This window comes from Pimephales promelas, chromosome 13 (assembly GCF_988280905.1).
Source record: "Pimephales promelas chromosome 13, fPimPro1.hap1.1, whole genome shotgun sequence".
NCBI classification, from domain to species: domain Eukaryota; kingdom Metazoa; phylum Chordata; class Actinopteri; order Cypriniformes; family Leuciscidae; genus Pimephales; species Pimephales promelas.
The window spans coordinates 18,897,398-18,918,388 of NC_142781.1; the positions used below are offsets into that span (position 1 = coordinate 18,897,398).

At 36.1% G+C, this 20,991-nt stretch overlaps 1 protein-coding gene across 3 annotated transcripts in view; it reads right to left on the reverse strand.

Annotated features, from left to right (window-relative positions):
- The window catches only part of daam1b (dishevelled associated activator of morphogenesis 1b), an 81,883-nt gene that overhangs the window by 60,541 nt on the left and 351 nt on the right, over positions 1 to 20,991 (reverse strand). Inside the window, exon 2 of one of the 3 annotated variants that reach the window (XM_089118563.1) lies at positions 3,182 to 3,276. The exons of 1 other annotated variant lie outside the window; for it this stretch is intronic. The gene's annotated coding sequence lies outside the window, so the exon portion shown is untranslated. Of the gene's footprint in view, positions 1 to 3,181; positions 3,277 to 18,952; positions 18,991 to 20,991 lie in introns of all 3 variants that reach the window. One more of the 3 variants, XM_089118564.1, reaches the window with a different exon arrangement.

The window sequence follows — 20,991 nt, forward strand, 5'->3', positions numbered from 1 at the left end:
ACACACTGCGAAACAATTTTACTTGCAGACATGGTTTTGGAAGTGTAGACAGCCTACTTTATGTGATTGTTTTTGGTACCTCTGGCAAAGATTTTACTCTACTGTTTATTTCCACTTCATAGGGATTGGTTAATAACAGACAATGTGTAAGGAATATGCTAGATAGACTCGGTTCACCTGCTTAATCAACTACACAGCAACATGGCAGGCATCTGCTTCCCTCGCAGAAGCACCGCAAGCAGCTGCAATAACAGACGAACCCCATTCCCATCGGAATATCCATGAGAGAGACTGGAAGAAAGCTTGAAGAGGAGAGGGTGGACTATCGGGCTGGTAGATTTTGAGCCAGGTTGCAGCAGATCTTTTAGGCCATGTCCACACTACGTTTTTGTATGAAAACATATATTTTTCCTCTCCGTTTTGGCCTTCCGTACACACTGAGACAGCGTTTTAAGTCAACAAAAACGTATCTTTTGGAAAACGCTCTCTACAAAACCAAGGCATCATGGAAAAAGAACTAAAACACGTAACAAATCCACCCACCACCCGAAACAAAATACAATATTGGCCAATACAGATATCTAGGGATGCACCGATATTTCAAATTCTGATTAGTACAAATAAGTCATTATTTAGTGTAAATAAAAAATAAATAAAGAAAAAAGAAAAAAGAAAATGAATAATTTTACAGCAAATGCCACAATTGAACAAAACATTATAGTGAACCAGTGTTGTTTTTGTTAAATAAAGCATTATTAAAAATCTTTTTAAATGGAAATAAAGCTGATATATTATTAAATAAATTAACTACATTTTTTAGATGAAAATCTTAAACATTTTTTAATGTTGTCTTGGCAACTAACTAACTAACTAACTAACTAACTAACTAACTAACTAACTAACTAACTAACTAACTAACTAACTAACTAACTAACTAAAATAAGATTAATTTAATAAGCAAAATAAAATAAATTAAAATGAAGAAACACTTTTAAAAACAAAACTAATACAATGTCAAAAAAACATTAAATTACCAAGTAACTAAAATTGAAAACTTGAAAAATATAATATAAAAGCTCATTAAAAATCTAATATTAATACAAAGAAAAAAATGGATATTAATTTTAGGATTTGATCACACAAAAAAAAAATCTAATATTGTCTATTCTTGGGATGCACAATGTAACCATATTGGTAAATGGACAATATTAGATGTTTTTTGTGATCATATTTATTTTTTGTAAAAATGTATTTAATAACTTTGATTTGTAATCAAAAGTAAGAAAACGAAGCAAACGGTTAAATGGCATATTTTACAAATCCTAAAATTAATATCCATTTTTATTTTAGTATTCTGACTGTGTAGATGAAAACTGTTACCTGTCTAAATAAGGTCAAGCCACTGAAATAAGTAGGAAGCTGCCCATTTTAAGCTACTTTAGAATATAATCATCCGTTATTGTGGCTATGAAAAGGATTTGCTTTTGGAAATCTGCTTAAATCAGCCAACTTGCACTTCCTGCACGCTCCATCCGATATGATGATGAGGGCAAGGCAGAACCACTTCACAATACATTGTATGTGACCGACATGGTTGACTACACAGTTATGAATGATGACAAAAAACAGATTAGGTCATTGTACCCCATCAAAATTCAGCAGGGTAACTCTTTAATTCAAAATATCTAGGAGAAATAGCCATGTTCCTATTGAAATTCAGGTTTAAAGAGCTGTGGCCAATTTAATTGTTCTATATGTAGTGTAGTGAAACACCTCCAGATCATTTTACCAGACACTTTTGACAGGTAGAAAAACAAAAACAAAAGTAACATGCACCACAGTCTATTTAGTGCAATGAAATGGATCATTTAGCTCAGTTCCTGAAGCACAATTTGCTGCCAAAATCAGTGGCATGTTTTGCCATATCTGCTGCCGAACAGGCTCGGATACATGCCGCCAAAGCCGTAACGAGATCTCAATCTCCTCTCTCAGAGATCGACATCTCCAGAACACCCCGCACGCCTGCAGCACAATGCCATGTCTGGGCCGCAGCTGTGCAGACACAGGGTCATTCTGTCTCACTTTTATGGAGTTGTTTCCGCCTGTAAGTGAGCTGAATCAAAGTTATCTGATGGAGCGGTGCACAAACCATCTTTACCCTGTCTGGTAATCCCTTGTGACCTCAGGGAGTAATATACTTCATAAGGTGGTAAAACCATTTTAATGTGGTTGCATGCAGCAGATAAAGGTCTATTTACTATTCACACACACAGAGCTATGTTTTCACAAAATGTGAAACAAATGGATATTGAAAGGCTACCAAACCAGAGATAGTTTAGGACCATTAAGATAAAATTATAATTTAGCAATATTTCTAATTAGTTTTTATCATTATTTTTCTGTTTCTATTTGAATTTCAGAATTTTGTTGCAAGTTTTTGTCATTTTTTGAAAATGTGTATAGTTTTTATTTTTAAAATATAAGTTTTTACAAGTTCAAATAAATGAAAATGACAAATGTTTCCCTGGCAACTAGTTGAAATAAAATCTGTTTTCAGTTTTTTAACTTAATTTCAGTTTGCATTTATGTTTTTTTTTGTTTTTTTTAATAAAAACAATTGCTCAACTTTTTTTTGTTCAATTCTCACAAAATGGAAAGCACATGACTGTGGGATATCAAAGGCAGCGAAGGATGTATCTATGCATTTATTAAATGAAGGTATTTTAGGAAACAGGAAGTGAAGCTAACACCTTCACAATGGAATGGAGTTTGATTTTAATACCACCAATGAAAATAAAAACCTGTTCTAAAACTCATGACTTGATATTTGAAAACTATTCTAAAAAGGCAAGGGCCATGTAAGAACAGAACATTTTATGGACTGTGAATGTTTAACATGTGGCATTAATTAAATATGTTATGCCACAAAATGTGCAATATATACATCTATATATATCTATATATATATATATATATATCAGTATATCTAAACTCTAAGAAAAACTGTGCATGCATGCTGCCGTTTCATCCCAACAATTACACTAACACACGACAACCACATCTTCTAAAGGCATGGCACATTTCAAATGTGTTATTCCCACAGAAACCACAGATCCACTTCTCCCTGTCTTGAGAGGCCCCTTCATATCACAAATTAAATATTTGGAGAAAGGCTACCCACCCTCAACAAGCTTCTAATTACTTGTGGCATCATCAGACTAGCCACTCATGGACTGTTCTCCATCACTCAGTCCTGTAATCTTCTGTCCTTCAGTCCTATAAGAAAAAAGCATCACTCTCACTCACCAGAACAAGGGAATCGTTTTAAAATTGAGCTACCACACAAATTTTAGTCAGAATACGCAATGAAAGACACAAAGCTTGAGCTACTTTCCTGTAGCTCAAACAGTAGAGCGTTGGTGCTTGCAACGCCAAGGGAATGGGTTTGATTACCAGGGAAAACAAGAATTGATAAGAATGTGAATGTGTACCTTAAAATACAATGTAAGTCACTAAACGTCTGCCAAATGCATACATGTAAATAAACCAGTGAGTGAGTGCAGCAGAAATAGGGTCCTTAAAGAAGTTAGCATTTTAGCTTGTTCTGTTCCATCATCCTAAAGTAGATTGTTTTTTTAACATATTTAACATAAAGAAATGTTCAAGAAAAGCTCAAGAAATGTTCATGTTATATTCAATGACATAAAATACATCATTAATTCTCCTTGTTCTTTTTTGTGTACATGATTTTTTATTTTATTTTTGACTTTTACGCATCTTGAAAAACATATCTCTGAAAAAAAGGTATAAAAGCTGTCACTGGGGTTGTACCTTTTAAAAAGGTACACTTTCTTACCATGGTGGTACATATTAGCACCAAAAATGTACATATTAACATCATGTACATATTAGTACCTAAAATGTACATATTAACACCTAAAATGTACATATTAGCACCTAAAATGTACATATTAGGACCTACAGTAAAATGGACCAATTAGCTCCTGAAACGTACATATTAACACTTAAAAATGTACATATTAGCACCTAAAATGTACATATTAGCACCTAAAATGTACTTAGTAGCACCTAAAATGTACATATTAACACCTAAAATGGACAAATGTTTACCTTTTGAAAAGGTACAGCCCCAGTGACAGCTTTTGTACCTTTTTTTCCTGAGAGTAAGTGGCTAAATGAGACTCAGTTCTTAGGGACATTAAATGTCATGATCCCGAACAGATAAATTCATCTAGTTTGCATTTATAGCACATTGTATTTCTGTGCAGGCTCTTGCAAAATATTCAAAATATCCAACTAGTAGACTTTAAATAAAACCTGACAGTTGTCGGAAGCTTATGATGGTGACATTGAAGTCATGCGACAGTGGTGTAAGTTCATTTATAGTATCTAACTTTAGATTTTTACTTCTGTCAATTTAATAGGCTTCAAAGTTCATAAAGGTTGTGTTCATGAGTGAAATAAATTATGGATAAATTCATTTCATTATGAATAAAACATGTAAGAATCATAAAATCATGCTAACTTTCAGAATGGCCTACAAAAACACATCATCCTCGCAAAACTCTAATTCAAGATGGCAAGACAATTGCATTAATTACTGATAATTGTCTAAATTAAATTGTTTGTTTCACCCAATAATTGTGTGCTATTTTTTTGTTGCTTAGCAATATGCTAACCTTAAACTATTGAAATTAATTGCGAGTTGCATTCAGAATTACAAATAGTATACTATTACTAAAGTTTAAACCATACATCTGTTTTGAGGCATCACTTATCGTACACTGTAAAAAATTTCTTGTCAAATTAACAGTAACTTACTGGCAACAATTATCCAGTACTTGCTGTATTTCATTTAACAGTAAAATTACCGTAACACTAACTACAGTACTGTTAAGCATACTGCAAATTAAATAACATTATTTTACTGTAATTTCTTACCATATTAAAGTACAGAATTACACTGTTAATTTTTAATAATACTGTATAGTATGAAATGTTATTGTATTTATTTTATAGTGCTACTGTGTAACCTGTAGAAAATCTGTAGAAATATTATTTTAACTGTTAATGGGAAATAGAAAAAAGAACAATTGAAGCTTTAACTGCACAAGGTTTATTGTGTATTTTCAAACACATTAGTACATTTACATAATATACATTTAAATACATTAATACAATTAAATACATTAATAATAAAAATGTAATATAATACAATAAAAATCATGCATGACAATCATGAACAATTTAAATACATGCAAAAATTATCATGAACAGGTAAAATAGAAAAGATTAAAGGGGTGCTATCTGATCAATCTATTAGAAAGATAGTTCATAACAACTCATCCACCCACTCCCTGCTGGGGTAAAACAGCTTAAACTAGTCTAAGATTGTCTAATGGTTTGAGATAGACTGTCTAACTGGTCAGTTGCTGATTTTAAAGGGTTTTGGCTGCTTTCTATCTAAGGGACCAGATTTGCAGGGCTGGGAGACACATATAAACTTATAAACTATAAAAGCTTTGACGAGTAAACCACCAATCCAGATGAGTATAACAAAATGACAAGTTATCCAGTGTCCTTTAAAAAAAATAAAAATAAACACAAAACAACCTCATCATGCACATGTGCCATGAAAAACTTGCATTACGGTATCAATAATTATTTATATGCAGACTTATGTTCTAACTTTTGCAATAGGAAGTTTTCTATCCAAGCTTTTATGCAATTAAACCTTAAACTGTACTGTAACGTTTATTTTCACACAACAATTCTAAACAACTTGCAGATAGACAAAATTCACAGATGGATAAAAATCCGTTTAAAATGTTCTCAGTGGGTCAGTACTGGACCAAGGTATAGTAGTAGTAGTTAGATAAATAGAATAATTAAATTAGATTAGATTTACAATTCATCGGTCGTCAAGATGGATAGGGGTCTTCTTAACATGCACAGCTCACACCTGTGGAAAAGGAGAACAGACAAGACAGTTAAAATATAGTACGCTTTTGTTGTTGTTTTGGCTAAACAGCAAAAACAGACAAAATGATGTCTAAAGTGTAATTCACTTAATACTAAAATCTTGTTTGTTGGACTGTTGTTTAAAATTAATTCATTTACGATCACGTGAAAACGTAGGCTAAATCTTGCTTGTGTGATACTAAGTTACATGACTTAAAAAAAGATTGACAAGGCATCATTCCCTTCAAATGAGTACATGTCAGTTTACACATAGTAAAAAAAAAAAAAAAAAAAAATGATATTATAGCCGACAATACTGTAGTATATGCAGTGAATGGTTCCTACCGGAACACCCCCAGGCAGTTTGTGTAGTTGGTATGACCCGGGTTTTTTGTTGTTGTTGTTGATTCTAAGTTCGCTAGTAAAGTGTTCAACACCAGGCTAACTCCCTCGTGTATGTGTCGTTAATGATAACCACCAAAGATTAACAAAGACCACAACAAATACTGTAAATGTCACACATAGCTTTGTATTTTGGACAAAAATACACCTTGGGCGCTTTCCGCGGTCCAACTTTATCACTGAGGTAACGTTATAATGGCAGAACGCCAGGTCAGGATTTACACGAAAATAAGCGTGAAAAAATCAATAAGATGTCCTTGGATGTCCGATTTCAGGATACATTTATCGATTATCAATTCCTAACCCCTGTAAGTCATAAAATAATGAACGTGCAGGCGCTTCCACCGACTTAACGTGGTAAATAACAAAATGATTAGACCATTTTGACCGTATAAGAGGTTACATATGAAATATATGTTAATAAAATCACATTTAATCAAGTAAGGCTATCAACATAAAAGAAATCCGCGTCTGACTTATACAGACGTTATCGAACATTCCGCGGCCACTTCTTTCTAACGGTAATCTGTTAACTCATATGGTTTGCATAAAAATATGAATTACTAACCAGATGTATGGCGAAAACGTTGCCGACCGACAGCGACGCGATGCACGGCCTGCGTGTTCTTACAGAGGGAAGGGAACTGAAGAGTTCTTCATAAAATGGCAGCTTGTTGTGGTTATTTTTTGCGGTCATTTCGTACTAATGTATTTGAATTTACAGTAACATCCCAAATGGCTACATTGAAGAGTAGCCTATCATATACATATTATATTAAAATGTCTAGAATATATTAAATTGAATATAGAAATCGTGGTCAGCTATTCTAAATAACTTTAAAGTTATTATTAGCTAGAATCCGTTTGCATACACATTATAAGAATTATTACTTACCAGATGAAGAAGTTGCAGGTCGGCAGAAAAGACAGCAGCACCACTGACACGACAGAGAAACTCTTCCAAAGTCAAATATGCTCTCATGCACACCCCACTGACATAAATTATGTCATAAATTATGACTGTTAATGGTCAACCAGTGCTACATTTTTATTTTAAATGTAAGAATAACATTAGTAGGCTAGCAATTTTACCCGTGGAACTGTGTGTGGTGTTTTTCGCGGTCAATTGCACTGCTGTATTTAGATTAACAGTAACTGATAATTTCCCAGAATGCATTGCAATTCTACAGTAACATACTGTCAACTGTGTGCACAGTACATAACTGTTGAAAAAACAATTTAATACTGTGAAAACAACTAAATCTACTGTAACTTACTGTACATAGATTATACAGTAAGAAACTGTTGAGAAAAACAGTATAATCCTGTGAAAACAACAGAAATCATTTACAGTGTATATGTTAAGCCGAACACACAGCCTTTCAAACTATAGCCTACTCCACCTGATAGCATGCGTGAACAGATACTCGACACGTGCACTAGAAGGATTCATCAATTGTCACCAGCGTTGGCACAATTTCTCTCCAAAAGTTATTTAAATTGATAAAGTCTTTTCTATTAGTTTAAACTAGAGTATCGCTTAACTCTCTCACACAAGTGCTTGTAAACGTGGGCATCTATTGTTGTTCTTATTCTGTTCCCTTTGTTACTTTGCCAACTTTGAAAAAACGACAACAAAACTCAGAACATATGCAAGTATGTACAGTTAGAAAAACTGGCCTTTGCACGTGCATATAACCATCACACACACCCGTATGCATACACTAGCAACAAAAACTAAACCATAATTTGGGTTCAAGCTCTTCACTAAGCTCCAGTCTGTTTAAAAGGGACAGACAATGTGCATTCCAAGCCAATGATGTTGAACCAAGCTTGTTTCTGCTTTCTGGAAAGAGCTTGGCATTATCATCATTACTCTAAATCGCCTGTGGGTACTGTTTAAAAAAAAAACGGACCAAAATCAGTAGAATCTAAGTTAAGAACAGTGCTTTAAAAGGGTTAATGATAAACTACCATAAGACCTTCTACTCAAATGGTGCCAAATTGTGGAACTTTGAACTCTTCGCTGCACTGCTCTGCAGCTGTTGTGAAAGCTGGAATCATGCTTACGCCAGATTACTGGAATCTGAAGGTTAACAACTTTGGTTTAACTTGTTGATCCCAGATGTGTGCTGTTCTTTTAGACGGTGAAACCTTACCGCAGCAATCTCACACGCCCCCGGTGTTCTCGTGCTGGGAACGGCCTGCTAAAGGCTCAGTCATGCTACGTTATCCTCAGATAGGACTGAGAGCCAGGCCGTGCTGATGAGGGGATCAGAGGTTTCTTATTCTGCCATCCATGTGAAACATCAGCATCAGAATTCCCAACACTGTCCTGCATTTTTCATAAAGCCTGAAACATCCCAGGATTGTGCTTATACGGATGACGAGAAATGGTGGGAAGTCCATTAGCACTCACATTTCCTATCTCAAACCAGACCCGCATGCTTCCGATTTTGTGTTGTTACGAGTGCTGAGAGACACAGTGTGGCTAAAAATTTAACCATGTGACTGTTGGGAGAAAGAAAACTAACCCAGACATATTGGCCACCGCTGACTCACAAAGTGCTGCCTAATCCGGTTATCCTCTTACGCGTTTAAAACCTGCTCAGCTGCACATGGTTAACTCAAAACATGGAGAAAAAAACACCTCTGAATACATACAAATTAGTAGGTAAATGCAGCAATAAGAATTTGTAATGATATTTTAAGAGGTGTGGTGATAAACCCAGGTGAGACGGACGGGTGAACAACACAGATGCTCCTCCACCCATCTGCTGAGTAAGACGATCAGCCTTCAGATAGTCATGATTGCTGTCAAGAAATGTCATGTGATGTTAGCGAGGCTAAATAGTGATTTAATCACTTATGCTTCACAGCGTTGTAGCCTATACCAACAAAAGTACACACACACACACACACACATAAAAAAAAAGTTTGGCACTGGCAGATTAGGATTGTATAACACTGCAAACATACTCACAAACACATATAGATTTTTTTTGTAATTACAGTAAATATCTTACAGTAAAATTAAACACGTCTTAAGACGCATTTATTTGTATATTTTACAAATATGTATTTTGTTTTAGGAAATACTGTATTTAAAAATAATTCTTAAAATTAAATAAATATTTTTCAAGTTAAATTAAATTTCAATAATAAAAAAAATTCAAAAATAAAATTGTTATTAATAATAATATTACATTAAAATTATTATTATTATTATTATTAAATTATTCTAAAATTAAACTAAAATAAAAAAAAAATCATATTTTACATTTACAGTTTTAAAAGATTTAATTCAGGTAGAAAATTACCTGTCCTTTTTTTTTTTTTTTGTATTAACATCAAAGCAAATCAGCTCATTCAAGACCTCCTACTGAACAGGACCTGTGGACTGAACTTGGCTGCAGAGCAAAGCACAGCAGGAGAGAATCTTCCTCTGCCATTTTAACATGCCTGAACAAGCTGACCTGTTTGTCTATTTGTGAGAAACAGGACATTTAGTTGTCTTATAGGTATGCAGCTTAAAACAAGAAACATACATAACCATGCCTGCTCGCTCTAAACCAGACCAAACCCGCTGCAAAAAGCCAAGTATACAAGCTGAGGTCTAGAAGAGTCTTAGTCAGACAAACATGGTGGGGGCTAGCAAAAGTAGAGTAGAGAAAACACGTTCAAGCTGATAATAACTGCAGCATCGCCCTTTCTAAATATGGTTTCACTTAATTATAGGCAGTATTGCTTGTACAGGTTTCAACCATCTCCTCCACCTTGTTCATTACGCACACAAAGTATTAATTTAGAACCAGCACAACTTGACAACTCTGGAGAACTTTGGCTCAAAAATGTTTTTCCAACCCTGTATTATTTACTTTACGCCACAAAACATAAGATGTTAGGCAGAATGTATGGAAAAAATGAAATAAGTACAGATTGCAAAAGTAGAATGGCTGTAGCACTGTTTTTCTGAGAAACAAGTGTGTGAACTAGCATGTTTCGTAAATATCTGCAATCATTTTTATTCTTTCGAGAAAAAAAATGACATACAGCACCACTGAAATCACGTGTTCTGACTCAATCAGAACATGTTTAATATACAGTTATGTGGAGCAGGATTTGAGATCAATAAGATTCCACGGTGGGCAGAGCTACACACTGTGACACAGTAGAAGTCCAGTAAGCCAAGTGAAAAACAAAATGTCATGCACCTCGTTGGGGCTCTATATTGCAATATAAAAATAGAATTCATTGTTTGCTTTATCGATGTAGTGCATTGCATCTGGTTAGGATACGGTTTTAGCAGTGCTGTTTGGAGACTGAAGAAAATGGGTCATTGCTTGTCACTGGGCAGAAAGCAAAGAGGTTGGTCCCCAAAGTCTTAAACTTAAACACACAAGTGGATCTTAAGATTTCCCTCACATTCATTTAATTAGAAATGGACTAAAACACATCGTGGAAGAAAGTGGATCAAACAAAAGCAGGATTTGACATTGAACAGACCCTTGGAAAACAAGCAAACACGTTGGTGTCTTTTTAATGAACAAGCATGCCAAAGACCTTGTCCTTCAAAGTCCTTATTCTAAAGAACTTGCATTGCAGATGCTTGGAGTGAAACCTCAGAAAATGGCCTTATTTTGAAGAACTAGAACAGGCAGTGCTGACACTCCAGGGGACATCAGCAATGAGTTCCATCCAGCACAGATTCTGGGTCAGAAGTAACCCAGTTCTGCATCTGTATTAGAAGTTAGGACAAAGACACAGAATGTTTGCATACACCAGAGTCTGAAGACATTCAGTGAAGGTGAGCATCAAAACAGGTATTTACCACAAGACAGTTTATAAAACACATCCATATACATACACTCTTAGAAAAAAGGGTTCATTGGGGTTCTATATATGAATCATATAGACCCCTTTTGCGCCGACGTCACAGTTACGTCACGGCGCTACCTGGAGGCAAAACAAAGTGAAAACTGGAGGCGGTCAATGCAAAACAGCACAGATTCAGCTACATAATAAGGAGCTTAAATAATTGTTACTATTATTAAATGTCATCTTGTTGTGTTGTTTGGTGCAAGAATTGATGAAAAATGAATATGCTGTATCTGGAACTTTTATTTCTAGAAAATATTCACATCATTAAAATCGCACTGTAATGTCACTATTTACATTGTCGTGGTCTCGGCGCTGGCTCGGCAGAACTGCGGATCGTACACTCAAGTCTTCTACAGGACCATATAGGCATCTAAAGATTTATATGCCCTCAGTTTCTCTTTACGATCGGTTTCTCTATAAGGTAGGTGTAGAAGTCAGGCCACTCAACCGAGGTAACGTACGTTAATCCTGTCAGATCGTCCATGCATTGAGTGAGCATGTAGGCGGCTACGGGTCGGCCAATCTGGTTCCGTCCGTTAAAAATAACTTTTGGAAATAACAATCTTGGTCCTGGACACTGAGTGACCTTACACATTAAGATAATATCGGATTTTCTCCAGTCATTGTTAAAAAACAAGCTAACAATCCTAGCTAACTAGCGTTCCAGATGGATCTTTCTGCCTCCACCTAAGCTCCGCCCACGAAAAAACGTCACCATGTTTACCAACTGTAAAAGGGTCTATAGGGTTCTTTACTCAACTCAAAATTTGGTCTGTTCTCAATGCTATTGTATGACTTCAGAACACAGAGTACGAGTCAGACTTATTTTATGGCGATTTTTTCTGTAGCTTCAAACCCCACAGTCACCATTCGCTTACATTTGGAATGACATGAGTGAGTAAATTATGACATACCTCGTTGTGGTAACTAGCCCTTTAAGATTGGAACTATGGTCTAATTTTTCACTTCACCAAACACATTTTTTGAGTTAAGGAGACATAATGACAATTTACGAGCCCATATTGACTCTAAAACGTCCCTTTATCACCCTTAGGGAGCTCGAAATATTTGAGTTCACCCCAGCACTGCATCATTTAAGAAAAGACACCGTGGTGCCACAAATATCTCGATACAATTAGTAGTATTTGTTTCTACACATCTTCTGAAAGCTTCTCAGATAACAGCACTCTAGAGTTTGTCTTTGCTTCTACCCCACACCACTATGGCACTGGATGTTTTTTATTTAGTACCCACGTAAGCCTTTTAGGACAATACTCTTGATGTTCTTTTTTTTTTTTTTTTTTTTTTTGCAACAATACTATTGTTTTAGCCCACCCACTATAAGCACACCTGGAGCATCAGCTGTTCTTTGCCTCCAAACCAAGCCACATCATGGAAACAGGGATGACTGTGCAGGGAACAAAAGAACGTGTATGAACACCAGCATGTTAAAAACAGAAATTTGGCCTCTCTGATGAATGAGGAGGATGTGTTTTTCAGACAGGACGATGATGGAATCTAATAAGCACTCAGTCACCACAGAACAAAAGACTTAATTGAAGCTCTTTCAGTGGTTCTGACACAGGGAATGGAAGTGTGTGGAAAGTCTTGCTGTTTTTCTTTAAATATTCAGTCATTAACTACAGTCCCATGGCAAAATCACATTTTACTCTAGTTTGGAATCTGAATTGAAAGTAATGACATTAAAAAGGCCATGCACCACAAAATATTGGCAAGAAAACATCATTCTTGATTTGTCCTCATGGGCTACACGCAAAAACATACAGCACAACCAGTGTAGTTAAAAACTCATCTGTTAAATTAATAGCAATTAAACTGTATAGTTTGAGGTTTGCTGTTCGATTTAAAAAATGTATTTTCGTATTATGTGCCAAGTTGGAAGGCTCTCTGGATAATTCACCTCAATGGCCGAGAGAACATTTCTTTTGTAAGCAAAATTAACTAAATTAATCAGAAAGGAATCATTTCAGGAAACATGTTCCAACTCCAAGACCTAAAAAATGACAAGTGCACTATACTACCCAACAAAAGTTACATTTTGGTCTGTTCTTCACACAAAGCTTATTTACTGTATGACTTCAGAAGTCGTGGAATGTGGCTTTAAATAATAAGTTGAATCACAAATGTGTAAATAATGACAGAATGTTCAGTTTTCAACTCACTATCCCTTTAAAAAAGGCAATGCACTTAAAGGGATACTCCACTTTTTTTGGAAATAGGCTCATTTTACAACTCCCCCAGAGTTAAACAGTTGGGTTTTACCGTTTTCAAATCCATTCAGCCGATTTTCTGATATTTAGAAGAATATCAGTAACCAGACAGTTTCTGGTCTCATTGACTTCCATAGTAGGAAAAAAATATACTATGGAAGTCAATGAGACCAGAAACTGTCTGGTTATATTCTTCTAAATATCAGAAAATCGGCTGAATACATCTGAAAACGGTAAAACTCAACAGTTCAAACTCTGAGGGAGTTGTAAAATGAGCCTATTTCCAAAAAAAAGTGGAGCATCCCTTTAACTTACACAAGATGTTCACTAAAGGAGCTCTTTGTGGAAGGAATGAGGAACTTTACAACTCAGGTGTCGCCAGCAGGCTGTCTGCGTTAATCATACCTGTGTAATAAACATGTTTCTATCCTCTGCCCCCATTCTCAGTCTCTTCACATCTCAAATGATTATAAGGGGGGCCAGAGCACCCTCAGCCACACTTCACCTCCCTAAAGAGTCGTGAGGGAGGATGATGCTAAGGTTTGTTTTGGCTGTTGGCCTTGTTTTATCGTTCCAGGCCCAGCAGTGTGGGGGCGAGGAAGCGCCATTTCTATATGCCTTCCCATAGTTAGATTGTGACTCTCAGATTACAGTGCACTGGAGACAGCAACATCAACGCTGTAGAGAGAGCACACCGCCACTTAAACCACAGGCCCAAACATAGACACTGCTGGACATCTCTGCAACAAATCAAACTGCTTTAGGGAGGTCAAACAGAGGGAAACTATCAAACGAGGAAACCTGTGGTAAACAACTGCATTTATATAAATGCCGAGCTCACCAAAGAACAAAAAAGACGGTTCTAATTTACATTTAAAATCTTGATCCTTACGCAGGTATGATTTTCCATACGAGGCAAAATGTATATGGCAGCAATTAAAAAAAAAGAGCACTTGGTGTAACGTTACTAAAATATTTACTTTACCAGGAAGCCAAAGTAATGAAAGTTATTGAAAGGATATGAAAAGGGCATTTCAACGCTGACCACCTGTCTACACCCAGTCTGTGTAACAACACCAGAATTCATAGAACTCAATGATAAGTCATGTGAGCTGCCAACTTCATAATAACATCAACAATAAGTTCAAGAGGAATGGATTTAAACATCTGACAACTTTTGCTTTTTTAATGAAAAGGGGGACCAGGTGAAATCATTTTTGTGGTTATTATAACAACACTGCGTAGTCTATTCTTAGTTAAAAACACTTAGTTCTTTCAAAAATATATGTGCTCATTAATGTATATTTACTTCATCTTAAGTAATAAAGTATTCAGGTGAGTGTATAATAGGCCATTGAAAATACATACGGGTAAGAGGTTCTAATGTCAGTCGCCATGTTGCCCCTCCATCTTGAATGTACATTAGCCAAAGAGAGACATACCCGTTAATTCAAGCTTCGTCTTTCGCGTTTACGTTTGAGTTAACACTCATGGACGAGGTCGAACTGGAAGCCATGTTAATCTTGGACTACATTGGCCACCATAGGAGTTAAAACGAGGAACAGAAGCTAATATTCACTGAATGGTCATATACCTTTACACCGCTAGATGGGGGTAAAAATCACCACAGTGTAGCTTTAATATTATGTCACAAATCCTGGTGATTGAGATTGACTTGTTGGTGCCAGAATATTCCTTTAAATTAATAAGAGCTCTTTTTGTGAATGTCAGTGAATTTAGGACACACTTTCTTGTCTCAGCAAGTGTTAATAAAACACCAACGAACCGCCAAGATTCTCAATATCCTGGGAGCAAAGTTGTGGAATGGACCAGCAGCAACCCTCAATGAATTAAGAAAACTACAACTATTCAAAAGGCACCCTGAGGATGACCTGTTCCTTGACCCAGGGGGAATAAAGAAGGTCAAGGGGCCCTTCAAGACCTCATGACTTCAAGGTCCTGAAGAAAGACCACTGATTTTACCTCAGCAACATCTCTCAGCTAGAGTGCGTGTTAAAAGCGTCCAGAAAGTCAATCTGTTAAAAGGGATTGTTTACCTAACATTTTTAATTCTATCTTAATTTACTCACGTCACTCCAAACCAGAATTATTTGGAAGGCAAAATAAGATTTTGCCTATACAGAAAGTCACCAGGGTTTAGTGTTGTTTTGGACCCCATTGACTTTCACTGTCTGGACAAAAACAGAAACATTCTACAAAATATCTTTTTGTGTGTGTGTTCTGCAGAAGAAAGCCATACAGATTTGGAACAACATGAGTTTTAATTTTTAGTGAACTTTCCCTTAATCTCACCAGACCTGAATACGGCAAGTGGTCGTACTTGAGGTTTTAGTGAAATGTGTTTGGTTGCCTGGAAAATAGCTTATATGGATCATGGAGAAGAGTATGAGATCTATTAGGTAGGTTTTATCCTACACTAACCAAGCATAAAGAGCGTAAAGTCCTAATCTGTGCAAAGTAGGATTTAGGCAAGAAGGAGTGAGAAGCACAAAAGAAAAACGAGGGGAATGAAAGTGAAGCACGGAAGAGATCAAAAGTAATTACAGTCACCCTACTATTCACATAATCTTCTTTGAATCAAGATAAAGGACAACTTGAGAAAACGAACCGAAACAGAATTATACCCGACTGAGTGGCAAAAAGACAATAAGAGCTCATATAACAAGCGAACACAAGTCATTTCCATTTTAGCGTGGCTGACAACAGAACAAACAAATCTGGGATCCAAAATTGCTGAAGGTGTGTATGCAGCACAATTGGTTCAGAACGGAGCGAACAGGAGTGGCCTAGTGACATGCAGGGCCTCTAGAAATAAATGATGCAAAGTGAAGCCATTGTCTGATCCAAGTGAACCACACCACTCAGAGAATAGGACATTCAAATGGTCACACAGGCCCATTGTTACGGCCAAGTTGAGTGGGGTCCTGTATCTCACAAGGTCTGGCCGGAGCCGAAAGGCTCGTAGAGCATTGCCATGCTGCGATCTCTCTCGAGCCCCATTAAAGAAGTGTTCATCCAATTCTGCCAAAGACAACAAAGATCCAAGTTGTGTGCAATACATTTCCACAGAATGCTGAGGTTTAGCTCTGAGCTTGAGCACCTCAGCTGTGAGACAAATTTGAAGGTTTTATTTGTCACATAAATATCTGGCATGGTGGTAGCTAAAAGTTTTTAGTATATCACAAATCTTTTAGTGAAAAGCATCTTCTGAAGTGCAGCAGCCATGCATTTAAGTTAGTTCTTGGAATATCGCCATGTTTTCCAAAAATGGAGAACAGAAGGATGGGAAAGGGACTAGAAAGTGCTGAAAGTTTAAAGCATGACAAAAACGACAGAAAATACTTGTTTATGACCCAACTTTGGGGAAGAAACACTATGAGGGAAGCCCAAACTGTAGACTGCAATGACTATTACCATGTTTATATTCCAAAAAAATGGAAAACAGAAGGATGGAAAGGGGACTAGAAAGTGATGAAAGTTTGAAGCATGACAAAAACGACAGAAAATACTTGTTTATGACCCAACTTTGGGGAAGAAACACTATGAGGGAAGCCAAAACTGTAGACTGCAGTGACTATTACCATGTTTATATTCCAAAAAATGGAAAACAGAAGGATGGAAAGGGGACTAGAAAGTGATGAGAGTTTGAAGCATGACAAAAACGACAGAAAATACTTCAATGTTTATGACCCAACTTTGAGGAAGAAACACTGGGAGGGAAGCCAAAACTGTAGACTGCAGTCCAGACTATGTTTAGACCTGCATCAGATGCAGTTTACAACTAGATTGCAGCAGTTAGAATATTTATAAATTATTTTTTATATGGACATTATTATAAAAAAAATCTCAACAAATTTCCCTACATTAATTAATTCATAGATTTTGTTCACTACCATTTAAAAGGAGAGTATGATGTTGTTTTTTTAATATACTTAATTTTATTCATCAAGGATGCATTAAATTGATCCGGAAAGACCAGATATTTATAATGTTACATAAGATTTCTATTATTAGATATATGCTGTTTTTTTAAAGAATAAGTATCCTGAAAAATAAGTATCCTGGTTTAAATGATGAACTGTTTTCAACATTGATAACAACTAGGGGTGTCAAACGATTAATCGCGATTAATTGCATCCAAAATAAAAGTTTGTGTTCGCATAATATATGTGGGTGTACTGTGTATCATTATTTTGTATATATATACTGTATATAAATTCACACACATGTGTGTATTTATATATACAAAATAATTATACACAGTGCACCCACATATATTATGTAAACACAAAGCTTTATTTTGGATGCGATTAATCATTTGACACGATTAATCAACAGCCCTAAAACAACATTTCTTAAGCTCCAATTCAGCATTTTATTCATTTGTTATCACAGGAATTAATCACATTTTAAAATATATGAAAAGAGAAAACAGTCATTTTAAATTGTAATAATCTTCTATGACCTTTGACCCAATAAATCCAGCCTTGGTTGAGCAAAAGGGACTTCTTTCTAAAATATTATAAAATACTACCAATTCCACACTTTTGAGCAGTAGTGTTTATAAATGGCAAGACTGATCTGCATTGTGCATCAGAGTAACACAGTCTAGTGTGATGTGCAGTGCTGGTGTGGGGTAACCCCCAGCTGTCCCGGGACCACCCTTTTACCAGCGGAAACAATTACGACTCCCAGTGGTGTCTCAGCTTTCTACTCATTAACAAACATGAGCTGTGGAGGAAACAGCAGCCGCAATCATTTGATTGACTGGCCGGAGTAACCCTGCGCCAAACACACACACCCTACACCTGCACCCTGGCACGTGGCTCTGCAAAAGCGGCGGTTTGTTGATGGCACATGCAGTCAGACAAAAGGGAACACATGCCACCCACACCCACCCATGAATGCCTCCGTAAACAGAAGGACACAGAGCACAGATTAACACACATCTTGTTTATTATCCCTCATTATCAGTGCCATTTTCCAGCCTGATCTCGAACTACATAAAGAAATGCTTCATTCACAATAGAGCACAAAGAGAAAGTCAAACCTTTCACTCGTGTGGTTACACATCAAATGAGTGACAGTCCTGTAAACCTGACTGGACTCAAGGGCCGTACAACCAAATGTACACTGTCAGTGATGAATTACAATTGGAATGATGCACTGGAAGGCACTTATTCTCTTAAAAACAGTCTGGTTTTATGGACTAAAGACAATTACTGAATGCTCACAGAGAGCTCAATAGACTTAATAATGAGAGCTTTATCGCTAGACTCTATTTACCCGGAATTGTGTTTTTGTGCCTTGGCTTGCCTTGATTCAATTCAATGTAACTCCTATTATTAAATCACAAATCCTAACAATCTACAATCTGAGAGTTCATTTTAAAGTTGTTTAGTTCTCCCTAAAATAATCTATCGTCAATTACTCACCCTCATGTCATTCCAAACCTTGTATGGCTTTCTTTTGTCTGTGGAACATAAACAAGAACATTTTGAAGAATGTTGGTTACCAAAAAGTTTCGATATATGAGCCAAAAAAACAAAAACAAACTTAAAATATCTTCTTTAATGTTCCACAGAAATAAGGTCATGATGACAGAATTTTCATTTTTGGTTGAACTATCCATTTATACTTAAATCTAAGCAGTTTGATCCTAACATGGGTGGCATGTAACATGTCATAGTGTGCAGTTGCTAAGTCCCCAGAGTTGGGTGATCCCCAAATCACAAGATGTTTCTTGTGAGGTTGAATTTATTGTCATGATATCCGAATAAAATCAGGAAAGAATCAAATGATACATATAAATAGCAAAAGTTCAGTCTTAAAGGGATACTTAACATGATGAATACAACAACATCAGAGTAGCAAGAATCACGCACAACTGTTGTTGAAGTTGACCACAACACCTTATATTAAGAGTCAAAGCAGGTCCTCTACCCCATATGAGGGCACAATCTGCTCAGTCTGAGAGGAACACAAGTCGAGTCAAGTGTGGAAATCCATCACTCATGATGCCCCCGCAGTGCACACAGTGTATATTGCCCTATAATGGAGAACCGGCCGAGACTGATGAAAATGTGGAGTGACATGGGCTTTCTGACTCAAGAGAACTGAGTATGTGTTCTCAATACGTGGTTGTCAGCTGATGGTCATATAAAAAAGGCTTTTAGGTCTTGAATGCATGATTAGTGAAAGACAGGGACCAAACAATAGACTGCAGCCTCATTTCCTCATTATCCATCATCACCATTATCAGGTGGGATTGGATGGATAGTCTCCCAAAAATGAAAATTCTCTCATCATTTACTCACCCTCCTGCTGTCCCAGATGATTTTTAGAAAAAAAAAAAAATAAATAAATCTGTATATCTGGGTCCATAATATAGTTTTCAAGGGTATAATAACCCATAAATTTATGCTTTAAAAGGCGATCACATCTATAACCCATATGACTCCAATGGATCAATCTTCTGAAGAGAAAATATAGGTGTGTGTGTGTAAGAAAAATACTATTAGTTCAAACTTTTTTAAAGGGATAGTTCACTTTAAAATTAATTTTTGGTAGGTTTTAGCTTATCTCAAGGGCATCCAAGATGTAGGTGTCTTTGTTTCCACAGTATTTTCAATTTTGTTATTTTAAGGTCAAACCGTTCTTGTCTGTCAGTCATATAATGCAGGTCTATGGTCACCACCTCAAAGAGCATGCACAGAAAAGTCCAAACTAAACATGATTTAATGACTCGTAAATGTAAGTACACATGGCCTAAGACACAAAGCGAGTGGTTTGTGTGAGAAAACAAAGAGTATTTATATTGTTTTTACCTCTTGTAACCACAGCCATGTACAAGTGATCTGAGGGCGCGGGCACTTTGTGGCGCGGGCACTTTGTGGCTGTGGTTACAAGACAAGAACGGTTTGACCTAAAAATATCAAAATTGAAACTACTGCGGACAAGCTAAACACAAAGAATTCACTTCAAGTCCGTAATTATAACTCATGATGACTTAATTCATTTTTTTAAATATAAAATTTTAAAAGTTACATTAAAATATTGTACCATTATTCATTAAAATCTGCTCTAAATAATGATGTAGAATATATATATATATATATATATATATATATATATATATCTTATTTTTTATTTATTTTTGTCTAACTTATTGTTTAATGGTTCTGAAGAGGCACTGTAAGTGAAACACTGTTGGGAAGCCGGTTAACTTACATGCTCGCGCGCAGGCTGTGCTCTGGACTATCAAGCGCACAAGTGACATCATGACACAAAACACAACCGGCTTCATTATTTAAGAGGAAAGAACATCACAAGCAAATAATATGCAAATCTTTTGTTTTAATCCTTGAAACTAAGCAACGAAAACAAGTCAAGAAAAGCACATGCAAAAGTGTGTGCAACTCTTTGTTTCGCATTAGTTTTGAGGATCCGCCGGTCTGTGCGATCAGCCACTGAA